Source organism: Zeus faber (assembly GCF_960531495.2).
Source record: "Zeus faber genome assembly, chromosome: 11".
NCBI classification, from domain to species: domain Eukaryota; kingdom Metazoa; phylum Chordata; class Actinopteri; order Zeiformes; family Zeidae; genus Zeus; species Zeus faber.
Window position 1 is genome coordinate 33040472 of NC_137205.1, and position 21446 is coordinate 33061917.

Here is a 21446-nt window from a genome sequence, read left to right on the forward strand (position 1 = left end):
CACACACACACCTTCTTCTGTCTCCCACAAAAGTCACACAAAGGTTTGAGTTTGCCCCGGCTCCCCTCCCATGAACTGACGCCCAAAGGACATTTCTGGAATCATTGTCTGTTATAATACAAAATCGGCATCAACCTGAGTTTTGAATTGAATCTGTAATCAAACGATGTTTAAGCTACAAATGTTTCAATTCAGGTGGATTGAAATCCTGTCCTTCTAGGCTAAGAAACAGCAGAGATATCTACGCCAGGACCTCTCATTTCTCTCATAGACCGCTACCGCCCCAGGTGCTTGGGAAGGTAAGAACACGTCGGCCATCTCTCATCGCTCCACCCCCGTACTGTGCGCTCCACTCTGAGAAGTGTGTCATGTTTTTATAACCCTTACTTTTATTAATAGATACAAGCACTCATTTGTCAAGCCAAAGTGTTATCAACCTGTGTTTACTCCGCCTGAAATGTATCACGAGTGCAACGTCCCGAAAATGATTTAATTTGGGATGTAACCTAGTAACTGTATGATGTTATATCACTGGATTGACAGTCAGGTGAAGAAATATTTGTGTGATATCTTTGTGTAAATTAGATATTCAGATAGTAAATGGAACAGATTGTAATCTTAAAATGGCATTTATGAGGCATGTGACGTCATCCCGAGGGATTGGCTGAAAGACACGCCCTGTTTCATCTCGGAATAAAACCTGCAGACAGCCATTTTGTCGATGAGTCTCCTGGGATAATCACCTCCACCGTCTTCTTTGCGACCTGGGGCTCGTCCCTTTAAAGTCTTTGTTTCGTTTTGGCATATTTGCTCAAATTTCCTTTTTCTGACTTTCTTATTTTTGGTTAACTTTAACCGTATAGAACGCAAAGCATACTGCGAGTCTAATTTCTCCTTTCTGATTCATTTTTACAATCACCTAAGTTTTGTGGAACTTTTACAATACAAAAACTGATTTCTCGAGTTAATTCCAACTACTCAAGTTTCAACAAAATGCCAGCGACGGTATTGATAAAGTCAATTTTGAACGAGTCATCCGACAAAGTTGAAATCGAACCACTCCCTAACCCTCACGCGGATCCCATTACAAAGACATTACAGACGTCTAAACCACCTCCAACTTCGCCGGAGCGACTTCCCCACGCTGCCCCGGAATGAAAGGACGGAAGACCCGACAACACCACCTTCCTTCCACACCTAACCCTGCACTACGGCCGTCTTCTTCCCGTTGAAGAGCATCATTTCGGAGCTGAATAAGCGACCACTCCAGGGCTCCCAGCAGCAGCACAGCAGAGCGGACACTCCTCCGCAAGTTACACCGGCAGAATATTCCTTCTGCCGAGCATGTGATCAGAGTCGGTGTCTAATTGATATTAAAACTTTAGATTAGAACTTAGAATTAAGTATAATCACCAGGTCCCTTTATTATATCTATGATCACACACTCTCTCCAGTTCTGCCAATCAGTGATGATTGTATTTTCTGTTAATACTATTAATACTGTTAATTCTATCTGTGAATTATAACTGTGACACTGTGGAACACTGTGGAACACTGTGGAACACTGTGGAACACTGTGGAACACTGTGGAACACTGTGGAACACTGTGGAACACTGTGTGCCAGAACACTTTTCTATCAACAGGAAGCTGAGAACAACACTTCCACTCAGACAACGTGAAAAGGACCAAATCCACACGAACAGACGTGAATCACAGGGGGGGGGCGCTGTGTGTTACCATGGCGACCACAACGTAGCAGAGATAGTCTGTCAAGAAACAGCTTCTCCTACTGGATCACACGTACAGTCCTTACCGCTGTTGTCGAGGGCAACCAGATATTTTGAATATATATTGTTTCTGTGTATTTGTGTCAGGGCCTGCAGCCTCTCCAGGACCCTGGACACGCGAGCCTCTCCAGGACCCTGGACACGCGGCCTCTCCAGGACCCTGGACACGCGGCCTCTCCAGGACCCTGGACACACGAGCCTCTCCAGGACCCTGGACACGCAGCCTCTCCAGGACCCTGGACACGCGGCCTCTCCAGGACCCTGGACACACGAGCCTCTCCAGGACCCTGGACACGCGGCCTCTCCAGGACCCTGGACACGCGGTCTCTCCAGGACCCTGGACACGCGGCCTCTCCAGGACCCTGGACACGCGGCCTCTTCAGGACCCTTGACACGCGGCCTCTCCAGGACCCTGGACACGCGGCCTCTCCAGGACCCTGGACACGCGGCCTCTCCAGGACCCTGGACACGCGGCCTCTCCAGGACCCTGGACACGCAGCCTCTCCAGGACCCTGGACACGCAGCCTCTCCAGGACCCTGGACACGCAGCCTCTCCAGGACCCTGGACACGCAGCCTCTCCAGGACCCTGGACACGCAGCCTCTCCAGGACCCTGGACACGCAGCCTCTCCAGGACCCTGGACACGCAGCCTCTCCAGGACCCTGGACACGCAGCCTCTCCAGGACCCTGGACACGCAGCCTCTCCAGGACCCTGGACACGCAGCCTCTCCAGGACCCTGGACAGCTCAAACACAACAAGGAGCTTTTCAATGCAGCAGATCAGGCGTCAACTCAACCTGTGGCTTCGCACCAAAGCTCAGCTGGTTTCACTGATGTGTCGCTATAGCAACATCAGCACAACCAGAGCAGCTTCCTGTCGCTGTCGAGGGTTTGATGGAGCGATCGTCTGGTCTGCATTACCCCCCCAACAACCCCACCCCCGCTTAGTATCCGCCATCCACTTCTCCTCCTTCCTTTCCCCTCTCTCTCTCTCTCTCTCTGTCTCTCTCTCTCTCTCTCTCTCTCTGTCTCTCTCTCCCTCCCTCTCTGTCTCTCTCTCTCTCCCTCTCTCTCTGTCTCTCTCTCCCTCTCTCCCTCTCTCCATCTCTCTCTCTCTGTCTCTCTCTCTCTCTGTCTCTGTCTCTCTCCCTCTCTGTCTCTCTCTCTCTCCCTCTCTCTCTGTCTCTCTCTCCCTCTCTCGCTCTCTCGCTCTCTCCCTCCCTCCATCTCTCTCTCTGTCTCTCTCTCCCTCTCTCGCTCTCTCGCTCTCTCCCTCCCTCCATCTCTCTCTCTGTCTCTCTCTCTCTCTCTCTCTCTGTCTCTCTCTCTCTCCCTCTCTCTCTGTCTCTCTCTCCCTCTCTCCCTCTCTCCATCTCTCTCTCTCTGTCTCTCTCTCTCTCTGTCTCTGTCTCTCTCCCTCTCTGTCTCTCTCTCTCTCCCTCTCTCTCTGTCTCTCTCTCCCTCTCTCGCTCTCTCCCTCCCTCCATCTCTCTCTCTGTCTCTCTCTCTCTGTCTCTCTCTCTGTCTCTCTCTGACACATGAGGTGAGATACAAAATGAAGCTCTGTCTTGTTTGGTTTCCTCTTCTCTCTCAGAATGAAGCTGCTTGTACAACTACTCACATGACTCTTGATTTGTGATGAAAACATGGAGCGTGACGGAGGCACAAACACTGTTGATTCCCTTCCAAGCAGCGCTGGAAACTCCAGCTCCGGAAATTCCAAATTCTGCCGTGGATTAGCTCCAGCCTCACCCTGATCAGCCGACTGTAATTTCATCTTCTTTCTGTTCAATTTATGTTTTTCATAGACAGCCCCGTGATAAAGAATAAAGAATAAATAATAAAGAACAAAGAATAAAGAATAAATAATAAAGAATAAGAATAAAGAATAAAGAATAAAGAATAAAGAATAAAGAATAAAGAACAAATAATAAAGAATAAAGAATAAAGAATAAGAATAAAGAATAAATAATAAAGAATAAAGAATAAAGAACAAAGAATAAAGAATAAAGAATAAAGAATAAAGAATAAAGAACAAATAATAAAGAATAAAGAATAAAGAATAAGAATAAAGAATAAAGAATAAAGAATAAAGAATAAAGAACAAATAATAAATAATAAAGAATAAAGAATAAGAATAAAGAATAAAGAATAAGAATAAAGAATAAAGAATAAGAATAAAGAATAAAGAATAAAGAATAAAGAATAAAGAATAAAGAATAGAGAATAAAGAATAAAAAAATAAATAATAAATAATAAAGAATAAAGAATAAATAATAAAGAATAAAGAACAAATAATAAATAATAAAGAATAAAGAATAAGAATAAAGAATAAAGAATAAAGAATAAAGAATGAAGAATAAATAATATAGAATAAAGAATAAAGAATAAAGAATAAAGAATAAAGAACAAAGAACAAAGAATAAAGAATAAAGAATAAGAATAAAGAATAAAGAATAAAGAATAAAGAATAAAGAATAAAGAACAAATAATAAATAATAAAGAATAAAGAATAAGAATAAAGAATAAAGAATAAAGAATAAAGAATGAAGAATAAATAATATAGAATAAAGAATAAATAATATAGAATAAAGAATAAAGAATAAAGAATAAGAATAAAGAATAAAGAATAAGAATAAAGAATAAAGAATAAAGAATAAAGAATAGAGAATAAAGAATAAAAAAATAAATAATAAATAATAAAGAATAAAGAATAAAGAACAAAGAACAAAGAATAAATAATAAAGAATAAAGAATAAAAAATAAAGAATAAAGAATAAAGAATAATGAACAGCTTTTACGGACATTTGTTAACATTGATTTTAAAACTAAAACTTAATCTCAACAACGTAAAATGACGTCTTTCTGAGTTTCTTTTCGTACCAGCATGTAGAACAACAACAACAACAACAACAATATTATTTATTTAAAGCATTTTGTGTGCAACTGAAATCAACCAATCAGTGAAGCTGTTGTTTTTAATATGTTGTTGTTGTTTTTAATGTCTTGTTATTTTTAATGTGTTGTTGTTGTTGTTTTTAATGTCTTGTTATTTTTAATGTGTTGTTGTTGTTTTTAATGTGTTGTTGTTTTTAATGTCTTGTTGTTTTTAAATGTGTTGTTGTTTTTAATGTGTTGTTGTTGTTTTTAAATGTGTTGTTGTTTTTAATGTGTTGTTGTTGTTTTTAATGTCTTGTTGTTTTTAATGTGTTGTTTTTGTTTTTAATGTCTTGTTATTTTTAATGTGTTGTTGTTGTTGTTGTTGTTTTTAATGTGTTGTTGTTTTTAATGTCTTGTTGTTTTTAAATGTGTTGTTGTTTTTAATGTGTTGTTGTTGTTTTTAATGTCTTGTTGTTTTTAATGTGTTGTTGTTGTTTTTAATGTATTGTTGTTTTTAATGTGTTGTTGTTGTTTTAATGTCTTGTTGTTTTTAATGTGTTGTTGTTGTTTTTAATGTCCTGTTGTTTTTAATGTGTTAACCTGCCTCTACCAAGCAGCTGATGATGAGAAATGATTTGTTATCGACGTTGTGATTCATCCGCTTTGCCATTCATGTCGTCGTATCCATTACATTAATCTGGATGCTAATGGGCGTAGAACGTTCTGCCTGTGTGTGTGTGTGTGTGAGTGTGTGTGTGAGTGTGTGTGTGAGTGTGTGTGTGTGTATGTGTGTTACTGTGTGTTACTGTGTGTTACTGTGTGTTACTGTGTGTGTTACTGTGTGTGTGTGTGTGTGTGTAAGTGTGTGTGTGTGTGTGTGTGTGTGTGTGTGTTACTGTGTGTGTTACTGTGTGTGTGTGTGTGTGTGTGTGTGTGTGTAAGTGTGTGTAAGTGTGTGTGTGTGTGTGTGTGTTACTGTGTGTGTTACTGTGTGTGTTACTGTGTGTGTGTGTGTAAGTACGTGTAAGTGTGTGTGTGTGTGTGTGTGTTACTGTGTGTTACTGTGTGTTACTGTGTGTGTGTGTGTGTGTGTGTGTGTAAGTGTGTGTGCGTGTGTGTGTGCGTGTGTGTGTGTGTGTGTGTGTGTTACTGTGTGTGTTACTGTGTGTGTTACTGTGTGTGTGTGTGTAAGTACGTGTAAGTGTGTGTGTGTGTGTGTGTGTGTTACTGTGTGTTACTGTGTGTTACTGTGTGTGTGTGTGTGTGTGTGTGTAAGTGTGTGTGCGTGTGTGTGTTACTGTGTGTTACTGTGTGTGTGTGTGTGTGTGTGTGTAAGTGTGTGTGCGTGTGTGTGTGCGTGTGTGTGTGTGTGTGTGTGTTACCATGTGTGTGTGTGTGTGTGTATGTGTGTGTGTGTGTGTGTGTGTGTTCATTCCAGTTATTGATCCCCGCTCCATTGATCTTGGTGCCAAGGCATAAAGAGGAATTAGTGAGTTATTGAAGAACTACTACCCTCTCTCCTCCTCCCTTCCTGCTCTCTCACCCTCTCACCCTCTCACCCTCTCATGCTTTATTGACATGAAAGTCTTTGAAGAAAGAATATTGCCAAAAACATGTGTCACAGAATCACAGTAACTACTACATGAGTAGTAGACAAGGAACACCGGCCCCACAACTCCACCCAGAGCCTTAATAAACCAGAAGAATCCACAGAACAGATCGACTTGCAGCAGCTTCTTGCTTTAAACTCAGTGTTTCTGACCCGATTTCACAAGACGCTCTGTGAGGACAGAGCGTCTTCCTGTTCTACCGTGAGTAATGATAGAGCAGCAGAGTTCGGTGACACGTAGCTTCCACCTATCAGCACCGATCTGCTGCTACCGCCTGGAGGCTGCTGCAATGAGGCTGCTGTACGGAGGCTGCTGCAAAGAGGCTGCTGCATGGAGGCTGCTGCAATGAGGCTGCTGCACGGAGGCTGCTGCATGGAGGCGGCTGCATGGAGGCTTCTGCACGGAGGCTGCAGCACGGAGGCTGCTGCATGGAGGCTGCTGCATGGAGGCTGCCGCATGGAGGCTGCCGCAAAGAGGCTGCTGCATGGAGGCTGCTGCAATGAGGCTGCTGCACGGAGGCTGCTGCATGGAGGCGGCTGCATGGAGGCTGCTGCATGGAGGCTGCTGCAAAGAGGCTGCTGCATGGAGGCTGCTGCAATGAGGCTGCTGCACGGAGGCTGCTGCACGGAGGCTGCTGCATGGAGGCGGCTGCATGGAGGCTTCTGCACGGAGGCTGCAGCACGGAGGCTGCTGCATGGAGGCTGCTGCATGGAGGCTGCCGCATGGAGGCTGCCGCAAAGAGGCTGCCGCATGGAGGCTGCTGCAATGAGGCTGCTGCATGGAGGCTGCTGCATGGAGGCTGCTGCATGGAGGCTGCTGCAATGAGGCTGCTGCACGGAGGCTGCTGCATGGAGGCGGCTGCATGGAGGCTTCTGCACGGAGGCTGCAGCACGGAGGCTGCTGCATGGAGGCTGCTGCATGGAGGCTGCCGCATGGAGGCTGCCGCAAAGAGGCTGCTGCATGGAGGCTGCTGCAATGAGGCTGCTGCACGGAGGCTGCTGCATGGAGGCTGCTGCATGGAGGCTGCTGCATGGAGGCTGCTGCAATGAGGCTGCAGCACGGAGGCTGCTGCATGGAGGCTGCTGCATGAAGGCTGCCGCATGGAGGCTGCCGCATGGAGGCTGCTGCATGGAGGCTGCTGCAATGAGGCTGCAGCACGGAGGCTGCTGCATGGAGGCTGCTGCCTGAAGGCTGCCGCATGGAGGCTGCCGCAAAGACGCTGCTGCATGGAGGCTGCTGCAATGAGGCTGCTGCACGGAGGCTGCTGCATGGAGGCTGCTGCATGGAGGCTGCTGCATGGAGGCTGCTGCATGGAGGCTGCTGCATGGAGGCTGCTGCATGGAGGCTGCTGCATGGAGGCTGCTGCATGGAGGCTGCCGCATGGAGGCTGCTGCATGGAGGCTGCCGCATGGAGGCTGCTGCATGGAGGCTGCCGCATGGAGGCTGCTGCATGGAGGCTGCCGCATGGAGGCTGCTGCAAAGAGGCTGCTGCATGGAGGCTGCTGCAATGAGGCTGCTGCACGGAGGATGCTGCATGGAGGCTGCTGCATGGAGGCTGCCGCCTGGAGGCTGCTGCATGGAGGCTGCCGCATGGAGGCTGCTGCAAAGAGGCTGCTGCATGGAGGCTGCTGCATGGAGGCTGCTGTAGATTGCAGTATCCATAAATAAACTGCTGAACCACTGCAGAGACGATCCTTCATTGCAGCAGAGAAGTGAAAATGCTTCTAGAGGAGAATCGATCACTGTGCCTCTGAAATGGCTTCACACATTTGAATGACGGTGAAATGAAAGATGGCATCAGAAGCTTTATATTCAGATAAGCACCAAACAAACTGTCTCCATCACTTACAACTTCACTGTGTCTCAGATGTGACGACTCACTTTTGAACTCACTAAGTCATGTTCAAGCTGTAAGTTGGCGAGCGCTGCACCAGGGCGACACTACATCACTGACACTTGACTGTGACACTCCTTAAAGACAACATTAAACTGTCATATCACATTACAAAAAGCAGGATCCCAACCATCCCAAGTTATGTTGTTATATTGACATATCTTTGACTAATAACCGGTTCCAAATAATTCAATGTACAGGATGTGAAGTATGGAAACATCCTGTCCCCTGTCAACATGTATTACATTCACATTAGTCCCAGAAGGATCCAGGTTGCCTGTCAAATGCACACACACACACACACACACACACACACACACATACACACACACACACTTACACACACACACACACACACACACACACACACGCACATCAGCAGCTGTACCCCCCCCCCCCCCCCACGATGCAGCAAAACGCTCCATTATGCAGCTTTGCACACGGTGCTGAGCTGCAGTCTGCCCTCACGGATCACACCTCCTCCAACAACACCGTGTGAAAACACACACACACACACACACACACACACACACGATAATCAACGTATGCATGTTGAGGCCTCCTCAGCGGCAGCTCTACCAGGTCCTCTGGTGGAGCATGGATCATCAGAGCATGAAACTGTCAGAGGAGAAAGAGGAGGAGGATAAGGATGAGGATGAGGAAGAAGAGGAGTATATACTATAATATATAGTACAGTATACATTATAGTATATACTGTACTATGCACTATAGTATATACTGTACTATGTACTATAGTATATTCTGTACTTTCTACTATACTGTGTAGTGATGCGAGATCCTCCTTCAGAACCGTTGAGGTTGATAACAACACACTGACTTGACGTCCTTCTCTCTCATTGATCACATCAGTGTTAGACACTGTGTTGTACCAGATGATGGTTTTCAGATCCGGTCCCACTCAGGGGGAGCGTACAGTGGAGTAAACTCCACTTCCAGGGTTTTCCAGCTGAATTTTGAAGATGAGAATCTAAAAATAGAAGCAGCCGAGAAGCAGACAGGTTCAGTGGAGTCAAGGTGAGTTCAGGGAAAGAAAGAAAATCCGTTGTTTTCCACTAAACTCAGAATGAAAAGAACGAGAGGCTTCCTTCCTTTGTGTTTCCTCTGCGCCTCCTTCTCGGCAGGCAGATCCTCCTCCTCCTCCTCCTCCTCCTTCTCCTCCTCATCATCATTATTATCATCATCATCATCATCATCGTCATAATCATCATCATCATCATCATTGTCATCCTCCTCACCATCCTCATCCTCATCATTATTATAACCATCATCATCATCATCATCATCCTACTCCTCCTCATCATCATAATCATCATCATCACATCATCATCATCAGCATTATCATCATCATCATACTCGTCATCATCGTCATAATCATCATCATCATCCTCATCATCCTCATCACATCATCATCATCATCATTATCATCCTCATCCTGGACATCATCATCGTCCTCCTCCTCATCACATCATCATCACTCTTCATTAAAGTTTTCTATTCAGTTTTACTTTGGAATAATTGCCGTTTTGACTGGATGGGGATGGAACTATGGGATGTGTGGATTCTAACGCTCAGTACGTGATGCCTTCAGTGACTGTTACACTTACATTCATTCATTGATCAGATACGTTTACGTGAGAGGAACCAATCAAATCAGACCTGGAGCAGTGAAGCCACATGGAACCTAAAACCTGCTCCTGGTTGTAAATCCAAGCAGAGGAGACGCTGAAGGAACCACAACAACAAGTGTCTTTGATTCATTAAGGCAGGTGTAAAACATGATGTAGCGACACCAACCACTGAGCCACAGCCTCTAATGCCCACCTACGCCCACCTAACCTTACTATACTCTCTAATACCCTACTACACCCCACTTCTACTATATCCTACTATGCCATACTATGTCCTACTATATCCTTCTACACCCAACTATGTCCTACTGCATCCTACTACATCCCACTATATCCTACTCCACACCACTACATCCTACTATATTCTACTATATCCTACTACAACCCACTATGTCCTACGACATCCCCTTACACCCAGCTCCTTCTATATCCCACTACACCCCACGACGTCCTATTAAATCTTACTATATCCTACTACACCCCACTACATCCTACTATATCCTACTACACCCCACAACGTCCTATTATATCTTATTATATCCTACTACACCCCACTACGTCTGATTACATCCTTCTATATCCCACTATGTCCTACTGCATCCTACTATATCGTACTACATTCAACTACACCCTGCCATGTCCTACTACATCCTACTACACCCCACTATGCTACTTAGCCATCCCAAGCATCTAACCCATCCAGCTACACCCTACTATACCCTACTATATACTACTACATCCTACTACACCCCAATATATCATACTAGTCTTACTGCTGAAGGTCCAGATGCTGCAGGTGGAGCTTCAGACGTACAGACTGAACGGAGAGCTACGTGATCATCATGACAACACAACACACACGGTACAGCAGTAAATCAGAGTCACACACACACCCACCATGGTTTGAAGGATGGGATGGACGGATGAAGGAAGCAGACAGACGGACGGACAGACAGACAGACAGCAGGCAGACAGGCAGCCAGACAGACAGAGGGATGGACCCCTCACCACGCCCCCAAACCCTATAGCCCACCTGAGCGTATCCCAAGCATCCTCCATCCGTGATCCTCTGCACCCTTCTCTCTCTTTCTTTTCTTTTGATTCAAATCATGACATCACTCCACCTCACAGTGATACACCGCTTCAATGGAGGAGAGGAGGTAGAGAGAGAGAGAGACAGAGAGAGAGAGAGACAGAGAGAGAGAGAGCCAGAGAGAGAGAGAGACAGAGAGAGAGAGAGACAGAGAGAGAGAGAGACAGAGAGAGAGAGAGACAGAGAGAGAGAGAGCCAGAGAGAGAGAGAGAGACAGAGAGAGAGAGAGACAGAGAGAGAGAGAGCCAGAGAGAGAGAGAGAGACAGAGAGAGAGAGAGCCAGAGAGAGAGAGAGAGACAGAGAGAGAGAGAGACAGAGAGAGAGAGAGCCAGAGAGAGAGAGAGAGAGAGACAGAGAGAGAGAGCGGTGGGAACTGGGCTGGGTCTCTCTCTCTCTGTCTCTTTGAGTGTCCCTGGGAGTCCATCCCACCCTCTCTGAAGGTACCGGGCTTGTGGTGAAGCAGCAAAGCATTCTGGGAGCTTGGAGTCCTCCTGCAACAGTGTGTGTGTGTGTCTTACTGTGTGTGTGTCTGTGTGTGTGTGGTACCGTGTGTGTATGTTACTGTGTGTGTGTGTGTGTGTGTGTTACTGTGTGTGTGTGTGTGTGTGTGGTACTGTGTGTGTGTGTGTTACTGTGTGTGTGTGTGGGTTACTGTGTGTGTGTGTGTGTGTTACTGTGTGTGTGTGTGTGTGTGTGTGGTACTGTGTGTGTGTGTGTTACTGTGTGTATGTGTGGGTTACTGTGTGTGTGTGTGTGCGTGTGTGTTACTGTGTGTATGTGCGTGTGTGTGTTACTGTGTGTGTGTGTGTGTGTGTGTGTGTGTGTGTGTGTGTGTGTGTTACTGTGTGTGTGTGTGTGTGTGTGTGTGTGGTACTGTGTGTGTGTGTGTGTGTGGTACTGTGTGTGTGTGTGTTACTGTGTGTATGTGCGTGTGTGTGTTACTGTGTGTGTGTGTGTGTGTGTGTGTGTGTGTTACTGTGTGTATGTGCGTGTGTGTGTTACTGTGTGTGTGTGTGTGCGTGTGTGTTACTGTGTGTATGTGCGTGTGTGTGTTACTGTGTGTGTGTGTGTGTGTGTGTGTGTGTTACTGTGTGTGTGTGTGTGTGTGTGTGTGTGTGGTACTGTGTGTGTGTGTGTGTGTTACTGTGTGTGTGTGTGTGTGTGTGTGTGTGTGGTACTGTGTGTATGTGTGGGTTACTGTGTGTGTGTGTGTGTGTGTGTGTTACTGTGTGTATGTGCGTGTGTGTGTTACTGTGTGTGTGTGTGTGTGTGTGTATGTGTGTGTGTGTGTGTGTGTGTGTTACTGTGTGTGTGTGTGTGTGTGTGTGTGTGTGTGTGTGGTACTGTGTGTGTGTGTGTGTGTGTGTGTTACTGTGTGTGTGTGTGTGTGTGTGTGGTACTGTGTGTATGTGTGGGTTACTGTGTGTGTGTGTGTGTGTTACTGTGTGTATGTGCGTGTGTGTGTTACTGTGTGTGTGTGTGTGTGTGTGTGTGTGTGTGTGTGTGTGTGTGGTACTGTGTGTGTGTGTGTGTGTGTTACTGTGTGTGTGTGTGTGTTACTGTGTGTGTGTGTGTGTGTGTGGTACTGTGCGTGTGTGTGTTACTGTGTGTGTGTGTGTGTGTGTGTGTGTGTGTGTGTGTGTGTGTGTTACTGTGTGTGTGTGTGTGTGTGTGTGTGTGTGTGTGTGTGTGTGGTACTGTGTGTGTGTGTGTGTGTGTTACTGTGTGTGTGTGTGTGTGTGTGTGGTACTGTGTGTATGTGTGGGTTACTGTCGCTCCACTGGGTCTTACCACTTCATCCCGCTCTCCCGTCGTCTCGGAAACACCTCCGCTCCCTGCCTGTCCACCAGTCGTCCCTTACCTCCATCATCACCCCATCCTCCATCTGCCTCCACTCCTTCATCCAACGTTCCCTCCTTCCCATCAGCACCAGTGGAACAGGAATACCTATCAGAGTAGCGATGGGGCCCTCCCCCCTAGGGGATCCATGGGCTCCTATCCAGCCGTCGAATCAGAGGCCAGGAGCCAGGAGACAGGGGCAAGGGGGCCAAGGGCCAGGGGCCAACTCGGCCCTCAGAGGGTCCTGTCACAACCACACAGGCAACAAGCAGGGCAGCCCTGTGCAGCAGGACCCCACCCAGCGGGGTGTGTGTGTGTGTGTGTGTGTGTGTGATTTATTAGCTCAGTCAAACCTCTGACGTGTATTTAAATATCTGATCTGACCATGAGAGGCAGGAAGTGAACAGGTATAGGTAACTCCGCCCCCTAGTGGACACCGGTGTGTTGCTTTATTTCCACTTTTTTCCTATTTAGTAACTTTTTGTATTTTATTATTATTGTGAAATAAATTGTATTTATTATCACTGCTCGTGTTCTGGTGTGAGCTGCTGTAACCCGAAATAAAATACCTATTTATCTACACCCTGCACTGTCTCTCCCTCTCCCTCAGCTTCCCTCCTTCTTTCTCATGTTGTGCTTTTATTCATATATAATCTGTCGCGTCAATAAAGCATTTTTAAATTTGAATTGAGAGACTTCAAAGTGATGTTATGTTGGTGACAGTGTGTATGTATCCCTTCATCACTTCATCCTTCATCCCGTCATCCTTCATCCCTTCATCACTTCATCCCTTCATCCTTCATCCTTCATCCCTTCATCACTTCATCCCTTCACTACTTCATCCCTTCATCCTTCATCACTTCATCACTTCATCAGTCATCCTTCGGTCGGGGCGTGGCGGGGCGGGGCAGGGCGGTGCTGGGCAGGGCAGGGCGGAGCGGGGCAGGGCGGGGTGGGGCAGGGCGGGGCAGGGCGGAGTGGGGCGTGAGGGTGCTTCCCGTTCAGATCTGTTGACATTGGCTGCCTTCCCAGTTCACAGGTTGGACGGTCGCAGTTGGTCGTCTTGTACCGAAGAACAAAAAGAACAAGGTTGTGATTTGAAAAGGACGTCAACAAATCAGACACGAACTGACAGTGTTGTGGAGCACCTCCACCCGGTCACATCAGTTGTTTGTAAGTTTGGCATCTGAGGCAACGGGTTTGACCATGCACAAGCTTTGATTTAGACGTGGAAACTCCAATCTGAGAGCGTGTGTTTAATACACATGTTGGTCAGGAAACTCCTTTGTTCTTAAATAACAAAAGAAAATCAATCAGAGAGCAGGGTGTAGCTGCCTCCACGCAGGGCTCGGTACGCTGACGGAGCCACATGAATCATCTTCCCGGCCCCTGTCAGCACTTTGTGGGGCTCCGCTCTCAAGGTCTGTTCATCAATCTCGCGGCGCTGAAGGCCACCGGCTCCGAGCGGGTTGGAGGCTAATTGTAGGGCGGGGCTTCAACCTTCACAAATAAACAGAATAGCATCTGACGTTGGTCCTCCACACAGAGACGTGGTCCTCGTCCACGTCCTCCGTGGCTCATCGCTCTGGATATTCTGTTTCAACAAGCTGAGGGAACGGACAGAGAAAACCTCTGGATTTCAAGGCACTTTTGTCACAACAATTTGAGAAAATCTCAAAGCACCAACGAGCTCCATGAAGTGTAACAGAACATCAGTAGAAGCTCAGTATCTGCGTCGTCATTTACAGTCCTGACAAATAAAAACAGCAGTGTTCTCCGGTTCCTCGGCGCTCTGTAACGACCGCATTCATCCGCGGCGATGGAACTGAGGCCCCGGAGCCGAGCCGAGCGGAGGGCAGCTCTGGACAGGACGCGCTGACGTACGGACGGGCGATCAGCGGAGTGCGCTGCGCTGTGGGGTCCATCGGCCTCTCCACGCCGCTCTGTCACTTCCCTGCTTTCAGATGGTAATTTGTGGTGCCGCAAATCTCCGCATTGTGCCCGGCGCTCCGACACCATCACATCCCAGAGAAAAGCACTGCATCACACCGCTGCCACGCCCACTAGAACATAAATGGCTTTGGAGGGAAGAACCAACAGCTAGTACTCTGTGTGTGCATGTGTGTACGGTTGAGTCTGGTCCTTCCATTGCTCCGTTTACTGAATGGAGAACAAGGATGTAATTCTACATTTAGACACGTTACTCTATCGTTTAGCCCACGCCGTGCAGTCGGTGTGGCCATTGTGGTGCTGTTGTTTCCAGACCGCCAGATGATAAAAAGCTTCTCATTTAAGAGGATTTGCGGCTCCAGCAAAATCAACATTTTGACTGTTTCAGTGTTATCAGCACGACTCCAGACATCGTTGAAAAGCCGGCGTTTCGCTAACGACAAGGCAGGTTGTTGGTTTTTTTTAGAGCAGAGCAAGTTTTTTTCCATCTGCGTTTGTGTGGATGTTGACGTGGTTCATCTCTGCGTCCAGACCACAGCTCTAATGAGATCATCACTTACTTCATGAGCTTCGGCGAGCGACGGCATATCGCACAGAAGCTAAAACATCATCTGTAATGAGCAGGCGTATCTGAGGATACCTGCCTGGAAGCAAAGAGTGGACTGGGGTCCTCATGGGGCAACGGGCTGAAGAGGAGGGGGTGATGGAGATGATCAAGTGTTTGTGAAACCCCAAGAGAAAGTAATTGAGTCATCCAAAAGGTTGATGATGATGATGATGATGATGATGATGATAACACAAAGCACAAGCTTCTAAACTCCTCCTGGGGGAACATCGTCATGGTGATAGCGGCTCACTACAGAAACCCGACTGCGTCATGGAAAAGGCAAGGTCATGGTCTACGCTGGATACAGCTCCACACTGTCAATAGAAGATGTCTCTGGAGCCCGTGCAGCTCGTCCCAGAAATACTGCTGCATCAGGGCAAAGACAGAGCGACGAGAGCAACCAGACAACCAGAGCAGGAAAGCTGCCACGCCCACCTCTGACTGTCCTACTGCTTGTTTCTTTACTCAGGGCTACGTATTATTCACACCTATTCTCGAGAAAAGTCAGAGCATCAGGGCATCAGGGCGTCAGGGCATCAGGGCATCAGGGCATCAGGGCGTCGGAGTGTCGGGGTGTCAGGGTGTCGTGGCATCATGGCATCAGGGTGTCAGGGCGTCGGGCTGTCAGGGTGTCGTGGCGTCATGGCATCAGGGTGTCAGGGTGTCGGAGTGTTAGGGTGTCAGGGTGTCAGGGCGTCAGGGCATCAGGGTGTCAGGGCGTCAGGCCATCAGGGTGTCAGGGCGTTGGAGTGTCGGGGTGTCAGAGTGTCGTGGCGTCATGGCATCAGGGTGTCAGGGCGTCGGAGTGTTGGGGTGTCAGGGTGTTAGGGTGTCAGGGCGTCAGGGTGTCAGGGCGTCGGAGTGTCGGGGTGTCAGAGTGTCGTGGCGTCATGGCATCAGGGTGTCAGGGCGTCGGAGTGTCAGGGTGTCAGGGTGTCAGGGTGTCAGGGCGTCAGGGTGTCAGGGCGTCGGAGTGTCGGGGTGTCAGGGTGTCGTGGCATCATGGCATCAGGGTGTCAGGGCGTCGGAGTGTTGGGGTGTCAGGGTGTCAGGGTGTCAGGGTGTCGGGATGTCAGGGTGTTGGGGCATTAGTGTGTCAGGGCGTCTGGGCGTCGGGACGCCAGGACATTAGGGCGTCAAGGCGTTGGGACATCAGGCGGTCAGGACTTTGGGGTGTCAGGACTTCGGGGCGTCGGGGCATCAGGGCGTCAGGGTGTCAGGATGTAAGGGTGTCAGGATGCCAGAACAGGGTGTCAGGACGTGAAGGTGTCGTGGCATCGGGACGTCAGGGCGTCAGGCGTCAGGGTGTCAGGTTGTCGGGGCGTCAGGATGTCAGGGAGTCAGGGTGTCAGGGCATCCGGGCGTCAGGGCATCAGGGCGTCGGGGCATTGGGCCGTCAGGGCATCAGGGTGTGAGAGCGTCAGGGTGTCAGGGCGTCAGGGCGTCGGGTGTCAGGATGTAAGGGTGTCAGGACGCCAGAACAGGGTATCAGGACGTCAAGGTGTCGGGGTATCGGGACGTCAGGGCGTCAGGGCGTCAGGGTGTCAGGGCGTCGGAGTGGTGGGGTGTCAGGGTGTCATGGTGTCAGGGTGTCAGGGTGTCGGGATGTCAGGGTGTCGGGGCATCAGTGTGTCAGGGCGTCTGGGCGTCGGGATGCCAGGACATTAGTGCGTTGGGACATTAAGGCGTTGGGACATCAGGCGGTCAGGACTTTGGGGTGTCAGGACTTTGGGGCATCGGGGCGTCAGGGTGTCGCAGCATCGGGCCGTCAGGGCGTCAGGGTGTGAGGGCGTCAGGGTGTCATTGCGTCAGGGCATCGGGCCGTGAGGGTGTCAGGGTGTCAGGGCGTCAGGGCGTCGGTGTCAGGATTTAAGGGTGTCAGGAGGCCAGAACAGGGTGTCAGGACGTCAAGGTGTCAGGGCATCTGGACGTCAGGGCGTTGGGGTGTCAGGGTGTCAGGGCGTCGGAGTGTTGGGGTGTCAGGGTGTCAGGGTGTCAGGGTGTCGGGATGTCAGGGTGTCGGGGCATCAGTGTGTCAGGGCGTCTGGGCCTCGGGACGCCAGGACATTAGGGCATCAAGGCGTTAGGACATCAGGCGGTCAGGACTTTGGGGCGTCAGGGCGTCGGGGCATCAGGGCGTCGGGTGTCAGGATGTAAGGGTGTCAGGGGGCCAGAACAGGGTGTCAGGACGTCAAGGTGTCGGGGCATCGGGACGTCAGGGCGTTGGGGTGTCAGGGTGTCAGGGCGTCGGACTGTTGGGGTGTCAGGGTGTCAGGGTGTCAGAGTGTCAGGGCGTCTGGGCGTCGGGACGCCAGGACATTAGGGCGTCAAGGTGTTGGGACATCAGGCGGTCAGGACTTTGGGGTGTCAGGACTTCGGGGCTGCGGGGCGTCAGGGCGTCGGGGCATCGTGCCGTCAGGGCGTCAGGGTGTGAGAGCGTCAGGGTGTCAGGGCGTCAGGGCATCAGGGTGTCGGGGCATCAGGGCGTCAGGTGTCAGGATGTAAGGGTGTCAGGAGGCCAGAACAGGGTGTCAGGACGTCAAGGTGTCGGGGCATCGGGACATCAGGGCGTCGGGGTGTCAGGGTGTCAGGGCGTAAGGGTGTCAGGGCCCCTCTCTCTCTCTCCCTCCCTCACCCTTCCATTCATGTCTGTGATCCTACAAAGTCCATGAAGAACCTTGAAACTCACTCAGTACCGTGATTTGGGATCCTAGTTTTTTTTCTTTTAATTTTTTTTCGTTTTTAAACCTGTGCTGTCAGCATGCTGCACATTCAACACAGAGTATTTGTTCCATTGCATCTAGGACAGAGTTAGTCTGCAAGTGGAGTTGAACTTGTCAACCTGCAACGCAGCTCTTTATTCATTCTTAAATCATCAACAACCGCTGCAATAACTCTGTCCTGTGATGACCTGTAGGATGACAAGAGCACACAACCACCACCACCCACCCCCCCCTCTTTGGAGAACTATTTATCGTGAATCACCACGGTGAGACAAATAAACATAGAAACAAACATTTACACAAAAACATCAACATTGGACGACAACATGTATTGAAAAACAGTGAATTAGGTCCAGGAAAACTGGAACAACAACTGGTCACGTAGTTATGACAACAAATGAGGGAGAAAAGGAGGTGTGTGTGTGTGTGTGTGTGTGTGTGTGTGTGTGTGTGTGTGTGTGTGTGTGTGTGTGTGTGTGTGTGTGTGTGTGTGTGTGTGTGTACATGACTTATCCTCATTGGTTCTGGTGTAGGAGGTTGGTATTATGTTGTGGCGCCTCCAAGCAGCGGAAGGGGCCCCGAAGCCCCCCAAACTCCACAGCCCTGTAGACACCCAAAGGCTGCAGGAAAGACCCGAGTACCCTGCCCCCGGGCCACAGAAGAGCCCCGGGCCCCCAGAGAAGCCAGAGGGACGTGGAGCAACCCCCACGCCCGGCCCCGACGAGCATGACCCAGTCCCAGGGAGCACGATGAGACCCCGCACCCCAGGGGCGCACACATACAACCAACCCCCGGGTGCAGGCACGAGACGCTGCCACGGGCACGAGGCGATCACGGCCCCGCGGCGACAGACCGACACCCCGCCCAAGCCGCCCGCCCCACGGGCGAGCCGGCAGGACCCCCAAGCCCACCCACAAGGGGGAGGCCCCCCCCACCGCAGCCGACCAGATGCCCCGCCTGGTGTGAGCGCCAAGTGCCCGTACAGGTAGCAGCGTGTGGTGCAGGGCACCTCCATGTTACCCCCCCCCCGTTCCACGCAGCACCTGGTTCCCATGACAACAGAGGGAACCAGCGCCAAGGAACCTCTGAGGAACCACGGCAACCTCCTTTGTTTGAATGCACCGGAAACAAACTGGTTCTGGTTGTTCTGGATCCTGAGGATGAGGCGCACAAGGCTGAGCAGAGTAACTAGTTAAGAGTAACAGTAGTAACTAGCTACTCTTAACTAGTTACTACTCAGGTGCATGAAATCCTCCTCTGAGGATGAGAAGTTGTTTTGGTCTCATCTCTCCTTGGTCACAACCTTTACAGCCAACAGCTGCGACCACATCCACACCATCAAACCTCAGCGCAGGAATCTGACACAATTCTCCATATCGATCATTTTTATGATGTTTTGGGGAATATTGGTACCGTCCTGACAAGAAATATTTGAGAAAATTCAGAAAACTGCAGTACTCACAGAGCGTCGAGAAGACGTCGATCCACCGTCTGAGACTGACACTACAACCACACCAACACTGTGTGTGTGTATTGCCTAGAGGACAGAAAACTGCTCTTCCACTCACCCTCCATTCACTTATCTCTCTCTCTCTCTCCTCCACCTTCCTCTCTCCCTCATCCTCTCCATCTCCACCCCCGCCCTCTCCCACTCGCCCTCCTTCTCACCCATCTCTCTTTCTCTCTTCCTCTCTCCATCCACCCCTCCAGCTCTCCCCCACCTACCCTCTCACTCTCCATTTCTCTCTCTTCCCAACCCCCCTCCCCTCCCCATCCCTCTCTCTATTCATCTCCCCCTCCATCTCTCTCCCTCCCCCCTCCTCCTCCCCCTCCTTTGTCAGACGGAGTGGTGATAATGGCCGACTGTCGGTCACGAACACTCTGACCCAGATTCATGGCGGTGGAGGAGCCTGGACGTCTCACGTCACCTTCAGGACTCAACTCCAGTCTCATGTTGTGGACATGATGAAAAGCTGGTGCAGGTGCAGCAGGATTCACCAAACCCTGGTTCCTGTGGCGATGGAGTGAAATGTGTGAATCCTGCATCAGGAGTCAAATCAAATACACAAACGTTTTGAGCGAAAACATGAATATGAAGCATCACCGCAGGACACGGTGTCATGGTGTTAATAATATTATAATATAATATAATAATATTATATTATAATATTATATTATTATATTATAATATAATATAATATAATAATATTATTATATTATATAATATACTATTATTATATATAATATCCATTATTATATATAATAATATTATATTATTATATATCATAATTTAATAATATTATATTATATTATAATATAATAATATTATATTATAATATATAATAATATAATATGTTTCAGGACCAACTACACGTTACAGGACACACAACCTCTTTCCAGCACAGACAACTGCATTCCAGGACAGACTACAGTGTTCCAGAACCAACTACCGGTTTCCAGGACAGATTACAGTGTTCCAGGACAGGACGATACGATACTTCAGGGCGTATTGTCCTGAAGATGGAATCCATCGGTTTAGAATAACCTAGATGCGCTGCAGTGTTCATAATAAATAATCTGTATCAATGAAGTTCTGCTTCCTGCGGGGACAGGAAGTGAATTCTGGGTTGTTTTCCAGGAAAACATTGGGGACCTGTATGGATGACTTTTCAGCAGAAAGGTACTGATGTATTCATAGAAGTATGAATATGAGTATGAATGTCATAGTACACAGTACATTCAGATTCATATACTGACAGATGTATAATGAAGAATTTTCAGTCAATTCTGCTGAAAGTAAAGTTGAAATAGAATGATGTTGAAATTCAAATCAATGAAATGTTTGATTTCAACAGGAATTGACAAACAGACAGTGAAGCATGATCAACGGCAGGTCCCCCCCCCCCTCCTCTCTCTCTCTCTCTCGTCCTTCATTTATCCTTGATGCCAGTGAGTCTGCAGTGTGCTGTAGCTGTGGGATCTGCCTCTCACCTCTCATCTCTCATCTCTCATCTCTCATCTCTCATCTCTCCATCTCTCATCTCTCCATCTCTCATCTCTCTATCTCTCATCTCTCCATCTCTCCATCTCTCATCTCTCATCTCTCCATCTCTCCATCTCTCATCTCTCCATCTCTCATCTCTCCATCTCTCATCTCTCCATCTCTCATCTCTCATCTCTCCATCTCTCCATCTCTCATCTCTCCATCTCTCATCTCTCCATCTCTCATCTCTCATCTCTCCATCTCTCATCTCTCATCTCTCATCTCTCCACCTCTCATCTCTCATCTCTCCATCTCTCATCTCTCATCTCTCATCTCTCATCTCTCCATCTCTCATCTCTCATCTCTCCATCTCTCATCTCTCCATCTCTCATCTCTCTATCTCTCATCTCTCCATCTCTCCATCTCTCA